This window comes from Pezoporus flaviventris, unplaced genomic scaffold, assembly GCF_033815535.1.
Source record: "Pezoporus flaviventris isolate CSIRO_AGI_PZ_B2104156 unplaced genomic scaffold, CSIRO_AGI_Pfla_v1 ptg000013l, whole genome shotgun sequence".
Lineage (NCBI taxonomy): Eukaryota > Metazoa > Chordata > Aves > Psittaciformes > Psittacidae > Pezoporus > Pezoporus flaviventris.
In genome coordinates this window covers 8,985,931-8,998,444 of record NW_026892561.1, presented here as the reverse complement: position 1 = coordinate 8,998,444, position 12,514 = coordinate 8,985,931, and the positions used below count along the sequence as shown (strand labels likewise).

The 12,514-nt window shown below is 40.0% G+C and overlaps 1 protein-coding gene across 1 annotated transcript in view; it reads right to left on the bottom strand.

Annotated features, from left to right (window-relative positions):
* Positions 1-2,743, bottom strand: part of ST6GALNAC3 (ST6 N-acetylgalactosaminide alpha-2,6-sialyltransferase 3) — a 251,347-nt gene extending 248,604 nt beyond the window's left edge. The window contains exon 1 of the mRNA XM_061451534.1: positions 2,636-2,743. The gene's annotated coding sequence lies outside the window, so the exon portion shown is untranslated. The remainder of the gene's footprint in view (positions 1-2,635) is intronic.
* Positions 2,744-12,514: the final 9,771 nt, after the last annotated feature.

Below are 12,514 nucleotides of genomic sequence, written 5' to 3'. Positions count from 1 at the left end.
CTTGGCCAGTGCTCTCCTCCTCCAAGTGCTCCCAGTAGGAGCTTTTATTGTTGGCTCCAGCTGACAAAGCAACTCATGTTGCATACAAGTCACAATGTTTGGGAAGCATTGAGATCCTAAGGTTATCAATGCCAGGCAAGGCACAGGCAAACCCAAAAAATTGCACTGTTGCCCACCTCCCAGAGTGATGCTCTCTTGTCATTGTTCCAGACCATGGAGCAGTCTGTTTCAACCAGTTTCTGAATGAGTTTCTTGACAGTACAAAAAAAAAGGACTTAGAAAAGTTAACCACCTTTTCCAGACACCCCTTGCCAAAGCCTCATAAAGGGAGCACCTACCTACCAGATGCTACGCACAGAAAGCTGGATCATCTGTGCTGACTAACTTGAAACTGAAACCTTACAGTGATACTAAGAAAGAGTCCAAAGCCCCAATTTGTAGGAAGAACATTCATCATCTCATAAAGATCAAAGACTAGCTTACCAAGTACAAAATAAATACATGCTGTACATAGTTCTCCTTATTTTGATACCTGGCTTTGCTAGCCAATATAATGCTCTCTGCCTAGTGCCAGCCAACCCTGGATATTTTCACACAGCAACACCCTTGCCTCAGTTACAAGATCTCCAAATCCTGTGCACTCTCACATGATGCATCTGTTTCTCTAGGTAATCAATTAAAATAGTGCTTAAATTATGTCTTGGCCTGCATTGACTCCAAAATTTGGATTTATCACTCCATTTCATGATTTAAGAAGCCCTTCAGAGTAGAAAATACATCTTGTTATTGACAACTCCTGCCCTATAACATCACATTTTTTTGCAAGGTATGGGCATTCAGTGTTTTACAGTGCTGACAACTGTATTCTACCAAAACTCGTTTGTGAAAACTCTTGGGAAAGGTAAAGACAACAGAAATCCTAAAGAGCTGTTCATTGACCTTTCACTCTCTTTAGAAGTGCTGGTCCCTCTGAGATCATATTTTTCCCTCTTTTAGAGAAATCTTACAGCATCCTACTCAGAAAGTGTTACAAGGATTATTCTATGATTCTATGTCAGGTGAAGTGTAGTAAAATACTTTTATGCGAAACAAAGCTTCATGCTGATACAAATAGAAAATAGATTTGTTTCCATCTTTATGCTGAGATAATAAATCAGAGAATCAAACTGATATAAGCTATCATTAGGTTGCTTGAAAATGTGCCAGAACATCAGAGGGGTACAGTCTTACCAAGAACACACTATAACAGAGGATACACATTAAGACTAGAGCTATTCAAATAAATGATTTTGCAGTTTTCTTAGGGAACACAAACTAATTTTGGGTTAGTCTGAAATATTGCCGTTTCCTGGGGGAGAAAAGCTAACAAACCAACCACTCAGATCAGAAAAAGACATTTCTTTCTTCAAGGTTTTAACCTTCCAAAGCATGTCTGCATAAAAATCTAACAGAAGAAACATCTCAGAGGTTTATTGCACATTCTGTAAAAGAATCATCAATACTATTTTTCAGGCAGACTTTGAAATGGTCACAGTTTAAAGACGAAAAACTAGAAACACATCAATCCTTATTCACATATAGTGTTAAGTTTCCATTATAATTATTAATGGAAGGAAAATTGCAGGATAGGTTTTATGCCTGCTGCACAAAATGCAACACCAAAATCTATATACTTCTATTCCCCCTGAAGAAAACTGGAATAAATTGTTATTTTTTTCCAAACCCTTGACAATACACATAGCAGAATGCCTTAACCTTTCCATATCTATGTATAGATTTCTACAGAACTGTATTTCATTCAGAGGAAAAACAATAACCTTTCCATTTAAGGCCTGCCCATTAGTATTTCCTTGTCCACTGGGCTGCAATGCATATAGTAAAGGCTTTATTTATTTGTTCTATCTGCTTTGAATAGATGGATCGGAATTTAAAACAATAAAACACTATTACATGTCAGTTACTTCTGACATCAGTACTGACACAGGAGATAGTCTCAGGTCAAAAGACAGGCTTTGATTGCTGTTCCCATCACAATCTCTTACATATTCTGTGCAAGTGTACTAATCCATATTGAGCCCTAAAGGTTTTTAAGTATCCATAAAACAGAGGCATATTATTTTCTATAAAGTCATTAAGAAGTTCCCTACTGTTCATTCTTTTGAAGAGTTTTCCACGACCTTCATTTTACTTTTAAATAAGAAGCCCAGTGTTACCTAACATGCTGCCTCTCCAGAATCTATCAGCAGCATTTTCTTCACAGCCCATATTTAAGTCTTAGCACTTAAATAGCATTCTACATCCTCAAAGCAAGCACTCTACAAATATTTGAACTAATCCTCATAATACTTCAAAGTCCACGTTAGTTCAATAGTTTAAAACAGAGAACGGATTTATAACAACTATGAAGGAAAAAAAAAAAATCATTTCAAAACCAGAAATAAATACAGCATGCATTCACTATCCTGAGCATGCAGAGATCATGAGGCATGAGACAAAAAGATCATGAAGCCTTAGAGAAAAAACCCATCCTGAAAGGTGCTAGTATTAGAAACCCAGCACTGCACACAAAATGCTCTGAGAACAAAAAACACTAGCAATAACACCCCAACAATACAGCTTCATTTGTAAAACCGACCTTAAAGACCACATCCTACTTCTTCCATGCCTCCCCAACATCAGATGAACTCTCAACTTACTTTCCTTAGTGCAAACCCTGAATGAAAAGCTGCCCATTTAGAAAGCAATTCTCTCACCTGAGTTAAATCTCTATCAGCCATAGAGATCAAGCTGCTTGTTAAGCATTTAGCAGTAAAGCAACCACCCCACCCTTTCCTGGCTAATCAGAAGGCAGCTGTGACTGAAGCTTGGACAGAGCTTCTGTTCTGCAGCTGTTTTGCCAAATCCAAGGTATTTGCCGTGTCCTACCTGTTCACTTCTTTAGTAACTATGGTAGGTTTACAAATTCTACAACAGCTGCACACATTAAAGCATTTTAAGGACCAGCTTCTCAATGGTATTTAGGCATGTAACTCCTTTACTACAGCCACAGTCAAACATCTAACTATCTCTGTGGCTCTAGGCCTTCATTCTGTGCCATCTATCATCTGCCAGTTCCAGTTAGAGCTAATCTGAGGATTTGGCACAAACAGCTCATTTCCTCCAGTCAAGTCTCTTTTGCTTCTCTGGCTCTCTCTTTCCATCCTGTTAGAGGCACATAGTTAAAATCTGTCACTATTTATTGCTTACTGCTGGGACTCCATTCAGTATCTCATTTCACATTTAACTTTAAAGTAGACACTACCAAGGTGGACAATGGGAATCTAATTTGGATAATCAAACTGGCAAATGATGCCAACATCTGACCACTTTCCTATAGAAACTGTGAGAAACTCAGTTCAAATTCAAGTTTAGAAACTGCCCAAGTTTAGCAAAGACAACTTTGCTGTAGGTAGCAAGGCTGCCTCCCTCAGATGCCGCTCTGGAAATATAACAGGATGTTGGAAGAATTTGATTGCCCAGCTGTTCAGCAATTTCCAAATCTGCATAAATATAATAAATTATATTTTATTATGAAATATATTCAACAGCATAAGAAGAATATGTCCTCTATGAGTCATTTAGGACAGATAAAACAAGCCTACCCAGTTTGTGCCACAGAAAGGAAGGGTCAGGTACTAGGCAGGGCTGGCACATCTGGGGCTGCACTTGCAGAGCTGAATGTTGCTCCTGACCACAAAGCCGCACACAGAAAATCACTGTGGAGTCAGTGATACACCAAACTAGTCCCTAACTCGCGTTATTTTGGTCCATTCAGTAGACAAAATGTAAATGAAAAAATTAGAGAATTTTTTCACTCTCCCTGATAATTGTATCTGCTACATAAGAGAATCTCCCCCAGATTCTTCCATACAAACCGTCTCTATATCTGCAGGGCTGACAACTTAACTGCAAAAGGGAAAGATGCGGGAGGCAAAAGACACAGAGGTTTTTTTCCTGGGGAAGCTTAATTAATTGGTTTTATAGCATATTAATGACATTGGGTGTTTTTTATCATTACCACAACAGTTATGGAGGACAAGAAATAGCCCAAGCACTGTACTTGATGGCTTGATTTTTAGATTGTGACTTGAGTGTTCTGTACTTTTTCTTTCAATAAATAATCACTGACCATATGACACTACAATATAAAGCCCATCTAGTGCAAAAAAAAGGATGTGTTGGGGGATTAAGAGGGGGCAGAAATTGAGCTTTTTTTTTTTCGAATATGTTTCTATGGTGTAGAAATCTCAACCCACCTTTTATGTATTCACTTAAGTCCATGCTGGTTTGATTATATTTTGAAATTGCCTGGGTTCAGTTAGAAGGCACCACTCTCCACCAAAATAGGTAAATACAAAGGATAAGATGGCAATTAAAGGTTGCTTTTTCCCCAGCTTCTGCATGCACAGTTTCTCCTCACTGGCAGTCACAGCTAGAGGACTACAGTGCCATCTCTCTCTCTGAGCCGTGTTTGCAACATCATTTAACCTGCCTTCCTTGTAGGACAAAGTTGTTGTCAAGATGAATTATACTAGGGTATGCTAAGCAGGCAATCAGTACAGCTATTGTGCACACCACCATCTCTTTTGTATAGCTACAGACATCGCTCCACTGCCATTTCACAATCATTTCACTGTGCTCTTCCAGTTTCAGTAACATCTTATTGAAAGAATGGAAAATACCATTAGTTTACATCCTCTGTGCTATGTGGTTGAAATACTGCAGTTATGTAGCATGCCAAAACAGTGAACTCCTACAGAAATATCGGTGCTGGATTACCAGGGAAGATAGCTGAGATAGGCAGGCAGACATACATGTTTAGCTGGCATACCTCATGAGCTCAAAAGGACCTTAGGAAGGCTAGTAATGCTCTTCTGTATTCTTGCCTTTTGTGTTCTTAATTGCTGATTTACCCAAAAGAACAGATGAGGGAGAATTTTTGCCATGCCAATTCTACCATTGGGTGTACAGGCTGCTCCAAAGGAAATAATTTGCTGGACACCTGGCTTGGTGCTGTATTAAAAAGATCTTTTCAGAGGCCAACAAGTTGGTCCATCCTGGATCAAGTTCAGGGCATCTCTTGCACAGCCCAGAAGGATGTTGTGGTAAGCTGTATCCATTAATGTTCTTCTGCATGCTGAATCCACAGTTTTCAAAAAATCCTTGTAAAATTGTAATGCTTGCATACCCTTCTGCTCTCATCAACATCGTCTTTGGACGTTTGGTAGGATCCCTTTGTATCCCTTAGCACTTGTCACTGCATTGAATTTCCAGCTTTCTGAGATATGCTGGCATCTAGGAACAAGCACAGGTAACTGCAGCCAGCGCCTTTGGCTACCTCCAGCTACCAGCTTGGTTAGAGGCATAAGTTCAGTGTCTTAAATGGCAAAGAAGAGATTTCTCAAAGCAAGCTGGTAGCTTTCCTGTGAATCTTGCACATCTAGCTTGGGAAGCTTAGGTCTAGAGAGTTTTCAGCTTATTAACCTCACTATGTGACTTCAGAACTGCAGAGATTGTCTTGACATTTTAGGCCAGTCCGCTGCAGAATCTCATGGATCTTTGTTCATATAAGCAGTTAAGACTATAACATTTAAGACTATATGATTTAGAAAGTGTCCTGGTCAGCCTTAGGTTACAGGTTGTATGTGGTGCTTACCTGGCTAAGGGGACATGTGTTAGGAAAACTGTGTTAGGAAAATACAAGACAAAAATTTCAGCCTCAACTAGTCCTCTGAATTCAAATTCAGTAAACCTGGACAAACACTAGTGGCAGAGACACTCACTGAATCATAAATATATTATTTAAAACACAGTATTTTGCTGCTTCTGTGTAACACTTTACCTTTCAGGTCACTAACTTAGAGGGTAACAGGAAAGGAAGGGTAAAACAAATAGAAACTCAAACCCAGTAAACACTTTCCCTTTCTCTCTCACAAGAGAAAGCTTTTTCCATACAATCATAACTCCAGTAGGAAAAAAATTGTGATGTAGTTCAAAGCTACTAAAGCAGCAGATCAGCACAAGTGAGCCAGAATCAGTGCTAACAAAGAACACATGCTACCAGTTACACACTTGGAGGCTAATTTTCAGTAGTGCTGAGCACTCACAATGCCAGCTGAATTCAAGTGGAATGGTAGGAGATCAGCACATCAGAAGATTAGGCTCTTTGATTTAAAGACTATCCGGAGGCAAAGAAAGCCTACCAGTGGGATGAAAGAATGGAAGACAATGACTGTCAGTAAGAGTCAAGTATTCTGGGAAAACAAATTGAAGCCAAGAAAAAAATCTCCTCCATGTCCCACTCTTCAGAAAGGCTTAAAACTCAGCACTCAAAGAATCCAGGGGTAAGAAATATTTGTAGAAAGGAAAAAAGTGGTAAGTGGTGCAGTAGCATTTCAGAGCTGGGTTTTCAGGGTGACTGCTGAACAGATGCTTGATGGGAATACCTAGGGGAAGGCCATCATGTTCTCCAACAGGTAGAACCCAGCTCTGCAAACGGATGGCGTAGGAATCCTTCTCCTGCAGGAGATAAAGCACAAACAGATATCCACGTACCCAGCCCTGTAACTTGATTGCCCAGCTGTTCAGCAATTTCCAAATCTGCATAAATATAATAAATTATATTTTATTATGAAATATATTCTCTCTAGTACCTATAAATATGACAGCTTATTGCAGAGTCTTGATTCAAGAATATTTCTATGCCCTCATTTAGTAATTGCCTCACTCACTGAGAGCTACAGCTCTATCAAGATGATCTTAGTGACATTCATTATGCAGCTTATACAGTATTAAAATACTAAATGCTTACTAAATACTAAAAACATGTCATCCTCTACTCTTTCGCCTTCTCTACCAAAAAGGAAATATGAATAAAGCTTGATATTTTTGGTAACCACAAAGGAGGAGTTGAATACATGTATATTAAATACCAGCAAAAAATCACAAGCGCTTTCAGTTTGTAAATTAGCACATTCCCAGTTGTGTCAAACTGCAGGCTCAGGACTGGATCAACAATCTCCAAAAACATGTGAAAAATAAATGGAAAATGAATAGTATTTCAGCCTATTTTGGCAGACCAGGGAGATTAAATTCTTAGCCTCTTTTTTAACTTTTCCTTTACCCTTCCTCATCCCAAAGACCATACACAGCAGGCATGGCCCTCAGTTGTATCCTTCTGATGTTTCTCTATTGTGATAATTTATTCCTACTTCTGGAAATGCAGAGATAGTCTGAGGGAACTGGACCATAAACAGTGTAGGGCAGTAACAAAGGGACTCATTCTATGCAATGCAGAACATAAAGTTCAGAGATACAACCAGTTTGTATCTCTTCTAATTTTAAGACTGTCTTCACCTCTCCAATCACTTAATGAGTAAGGTTGGAATCCACACAGCTGGAAAGTGGGATGATCCCAGAACCTGTGAGAATCCACACGAAACTTTGGTGGTTTTGTTTTTTTTTGTAAGCATGACCCACGCTGCAAACTTTTCAAGCAGTAAATTCCCAGTGCTTCCCTGACTGTACTTGCCTTCTGAATGCAAGCAGAGTGTTGTAGAGGGAGAAAAAGCACGAGTTAACACAGCCTCAAACATGCTTAGATGCACAGAAGCTCTCATCTGGCTAGAGAAATAGATGGAGGCAAGGCATTTAACCTGGGAGAGCTGCAAGATAAGCTTCCCCTTGGAGACTGGACAGAGGAAAACAAGGAGATTCCAAAATGTAAACAGGTTATTCAGAAAAGGCTTAAAGGAAAGAAAGTGGAAAGGACACGTCATTTTCAAGTTCTTCAGGAAAGATAACTTTTAATGGCTCCCTAGTCACTGAATCCCAGATACTAGGATTGCTAGATTCTAGTGTACTAAAACCCCAATTAATAGTTTATCTCATCATGCCAATGTCTAGTCAAGTCTCATACACTGCAGTAGAACATTTTGAAAGAACATTTTTCAGTTCTCTGTAGAGAGGGGATGGATATAAATATATATCCTTGCTTTGCTGTGTTATGCATTAATAGTTATCAGTTATTACCAGAACCAAGCAATGTGTGAATACGTTATTTTAAGCTACCCCTGCTGCAGCATGTAGATGCCTTGAGTTTTGCCTATATTTATGCAATTAAGCTACATGTAAGTTTCTACTGCAATGTGTTGAGAGCTTCTCTCTGGAACAGGCTTTCAGTAATACAGATCCTGATAAAGCTTTAGTGTAAACACACTGCTGAATATTGAGGATGAAATGCAGAAGATTTCAGTGCTGAAAATAAAGCCAGGATGTCTATGTCTTTTCCATTGTTGGCAGAGCAAGCTTTTCTAAACAGGAAGTGATCTTGTCATGAATTTAATTGATGCTATGTGTAGTGCACCCTAAGTTCCTAAGCGTCTTTCCGTATGTTTACTGGCTTTTATTATTTTCAAAAATAATTGAGAAAAGCAAGAAAAAAACTATATTCTGATAGTCTAATTCTTATATAGAGAGTGCTCCTCACATGCTTTGACAAAAATTTGGATTATATGGACTATAGGTCCTACTTCTGCTGCCTGTTGTAAGAAACTGAAAGAAAATGAATAATTAGAAAATAAACATAAGATACCTGGAATAAACAGCTTTCTCATGGACAAAAGAGAACTCAATAGTGTTGCCATTAAAGTTTGTACATGATTAATATTTACTGTGGATCATTAAACTGCATACAAATACTTGCGTGAAATTCCTATTGATACCTACAGAGGAACTAATCAGTAAGCCAACAAACTACATTGAAACTATAATCACTTACTCCTTAAAATATTAGGTAAATGTCTAAGCACTAGTTACACCCGACCAGACTGGAGATAGTGCAGCTTACTCTGTGCATACAAGCTTTCAGTTATAGTCCATACCAGTCTGATTCACCTTGCCCAGTAACTAGGACCCCAACTGAAACTCAAGAGAAGGTATTTCTTTTTCCTTAAGTTAGTTAATATGACTAGTGCTTAGAAACGGTTGTAACTGATGTGTTTGAAAATGAAACATGGTAAGAAAATTATGTTCTTCTCCAGCTAACATACAGGGAAAATTTCTGCTAAAGATGAGTAAATTTAAGATGGATCATGTAAAAAAAAATCTTCCAACTGCAGTTAAAGAAACCGGACACAAAATGTTTGCAGGGTTTTTTTGTTATGTGCAGTAATTACAGTTGTTGTAGCTATGTCAAGGTGTGCATTTCGAGGATATTATAATCTCCTCTTTCAGGGAAGGAGGTTACAGCTTGCCAAAAAGTAAAACAATTGACAGGAAATCTGCCCCTCTTCTCTCAAAAAGCATCCTTTCCCTCCATGAGACTTAGATAAGCATATTTATAGAAGGGTAGTCCTTCATTCTCTGAATAACCTGATTATAGAACAGTAGGCACTGCTAAGGGCAAGAAATCAAAATTGATGATCTGATGCAATATTATTAAATCTTATTTGATTTAAAAAAAAAAAAAAAAGGAAAAAAAAAAGCCCCAGCAGCTTCCAGGCTGCTATCAAAGTTTATGCAGCTAAAGTAGGCAACACAGTTTTCTTCTAACAGTGTATCACTGTCGTGGTTTAAACCCTAGCCCGACAGCTTGTTCACTCACTCCCAGTGAGTGGTGCCGGGCTGAGAGCAATCAAGGCCCCCACCCCAGGGCTCTCCCCTTCCCCACTCCCGTGAGGGATGGGGAGGAGGATCGAACGAGTGCAACTCCCATGGGTTGAGACAAGAACAGTCCAGCAACCAATGTACGACACAAATCACCACCGCTACCACCAACGACAACAATGATAAGGGAAAATAACAAGGGAAGAGAATATGATACCACCGGCCAACAAACGAGTCTGACCCAGAAGCCCCTCCTGTCCTTCCGGGTAACTGCCAGTTAGCCCCCACCCTGGACATGACGTGCTGTGGTATGGAATACCTCTTTGGCTAGCCTGGGTGAGGCACCCCGTCTCTGCTTCCTCATGGCTTCCCCTCCTCCCTGGCAGAGCATGAGCCTCACAAAGTCCTTGGTCAGGGTAAACATCACTTAGCAACAACCGAAAACATCGGTATCACCAGCACTGTTCCCAGGCTGGAAGCCAAAACACAGCGCTGCACCAGCTACCACAAAGGAGAAAAATGACTGCTACTGCTAAACCCAGGACATTATCCACCCCTTATTCCATACCATTCATGTCATGCTCAGATCCCCCATTTTCAATATACTATCACTCTCCCACATATATACATCCATATACACACAGACCAAGAGAAAGAGATCATTTTCTTAGTGCATGGACCAATCCCTATAATGCTGCCGAGTCCATTCGGTCCATGATGGCAGGTTCCATCTCTTGTAACAATCTTTCAGGGCAGGAAAGGCTGTGTGCAGTATTGGATCGTTGCCTGCTGATGCTGGTCGTTCCTTTACTGCGGAACTCATCCGATTCTATCAAAGTTCATTCTCTGCTGGAATGATGGTTGGAGGGAAGTCAGGGCTAGTCACTGGTGACCTGAAGACATCTAGTTGATGGGCTATAAAGGTATTACACAGCAGGCAACAGCATACAATTAGGTTCATTGGCTGTTTTCCCCTGAAATCAAATCCCCTTGAGGTATACATCGGACTTCCCTGCCGCAGAAAATATATGGACTCAGTCAGAGATCAATATGATCAGACATAAAGCCCTTTATTACAAAGCCTTAACCCCTTAAATACTATTTCTTACATGCACTTACAGTGATTTGGCATATTATGATTGGATACATGTCTTGAAGACCCTTTGCAACTAGCATATAATTGGTTAAGGACAGGTGTGAGAACTTGACCTCGAAAGCTTGCCAACAGTCCGCAGTTCTCATTACCTCAGTGAATTCCAGCTTCTTATCTTGCTCGCTTAAGCTTCCTTGGGCCTCTCACGGCCTTGCTGTACCTTTCAGGATTATTCAGAGTTTATGTACCAATTATCCATTCTCCTGTGAGAACACTGTCTCCACACTTCCCCATCTTCCCGCATTACCCACCAAGTATATCCAGGTCCCTGAGCAAAAGCAATCCCACGAGTGGGTTTGCCTTTACCTGAAGCAGGAATAACCCAGACTGTCTCCCCCAGCAAATTCTTCATATGCACCACGGGAACTTTGTCCCCCTCTACAATATGTAAAAGTTCTGACTGGGCTGGGCCGGGCCGGCCCTGTTGGCAGATCCTCTGGTGTTGACCAACCAGGTGGCCTTTGGTAAGTGCGTATCCCAGTGCTTTAAAGTTCCCCCACCCATTGCTCTCAGTGTAGTTTTTAACAGCCCATTGTACCGTTCGATTTTCCCAGAGGCTGGTGCGTGGTAGGGGATGTGATTACACACATGGCATTATGCACTCTCCCCCGCGTTTAGAATCAGTTATCTTCTCTTTAACAAAACTTAATGCTTTAGAGACAGGAAACAGTTCTACTCTTCTAAAAAACCTGAACAGAACAGAAGCTGTTTAGAGTGTTCAATAACATGTGATCAACTTTTCCCTCCAAAAGAGTAAGCAGGTTTTTAAGTCTATTCCCTAAACAGCATTTTCTATCAAAATACTTGTTAGGTAGGGATTGTTCCCCGCTCAGTTGTTGGAAAATATGAAAAACAAATATTGAAAAAAATCCATAGCTTTCTTTTTGCTACAGAGTTTACTGATTTGAGGTTTTAGCACAACTAAATTCTGTTTGAAGTATGGAGATGTCTCTCATTGGAACTCCAAAATAAACAAGAAACAGCCAAACCCTAGCAAAAGGAAAAAGATAAGATACAGAGCAGTTATCTCCCCGTCAGCATGCTAATCAAAGAATTCACCCTTGATTTCCAGCAAATACTTCAGCTAGAGCAAGATGTCTTTATGTACTGTGAGCTAAAGAAAAAATATGCTCCATCGACTGTGCTCTGGAAACAAAGTTTCACACTTGTAAAAGTAAGCTAGATCATTTTGGAGAAAAGGGAGCATTGAGGAATCTAAGCTCATTTCCTTTGCAGAATCCACTCATCTATTTAGGCTCCATGCTAATTGCTATCTCCTCCCTTTTGGGAAGTATTGTCACGTTTTTAATATATTTTTCCACCTGTTTGGCCTGCAGTCTATTAATACATAACCAGGTTGTGGACATATCATCATCCTATCATGTATTCTACATACCCACACATAGCTCCTAACTTTTGTCACCTCTTAAATGTCCTGGAAATACCTTTCTTTTCTCCCCCCGCTTCCTCTTCAAAGAATGCATTGTAGCAAAACATACTTCACAAGTGCCAAAAAGGCATACTGAAGCACGTTGGCAGATTTTCTTCTATTCCAAAAAGCTGTCTACGCTGTAGTCTGGGCAGCATGTGCAATGCATCTGCCCCAGCAATGACCTGCTGGGAAAGTGCCTTACCTTCACCTTATGGCATTAGTGTGCACCTAGCAAAGGTTGTAGTCATTTGGCTGCCTGCAGCACTAGCTTCACCATAATCTGA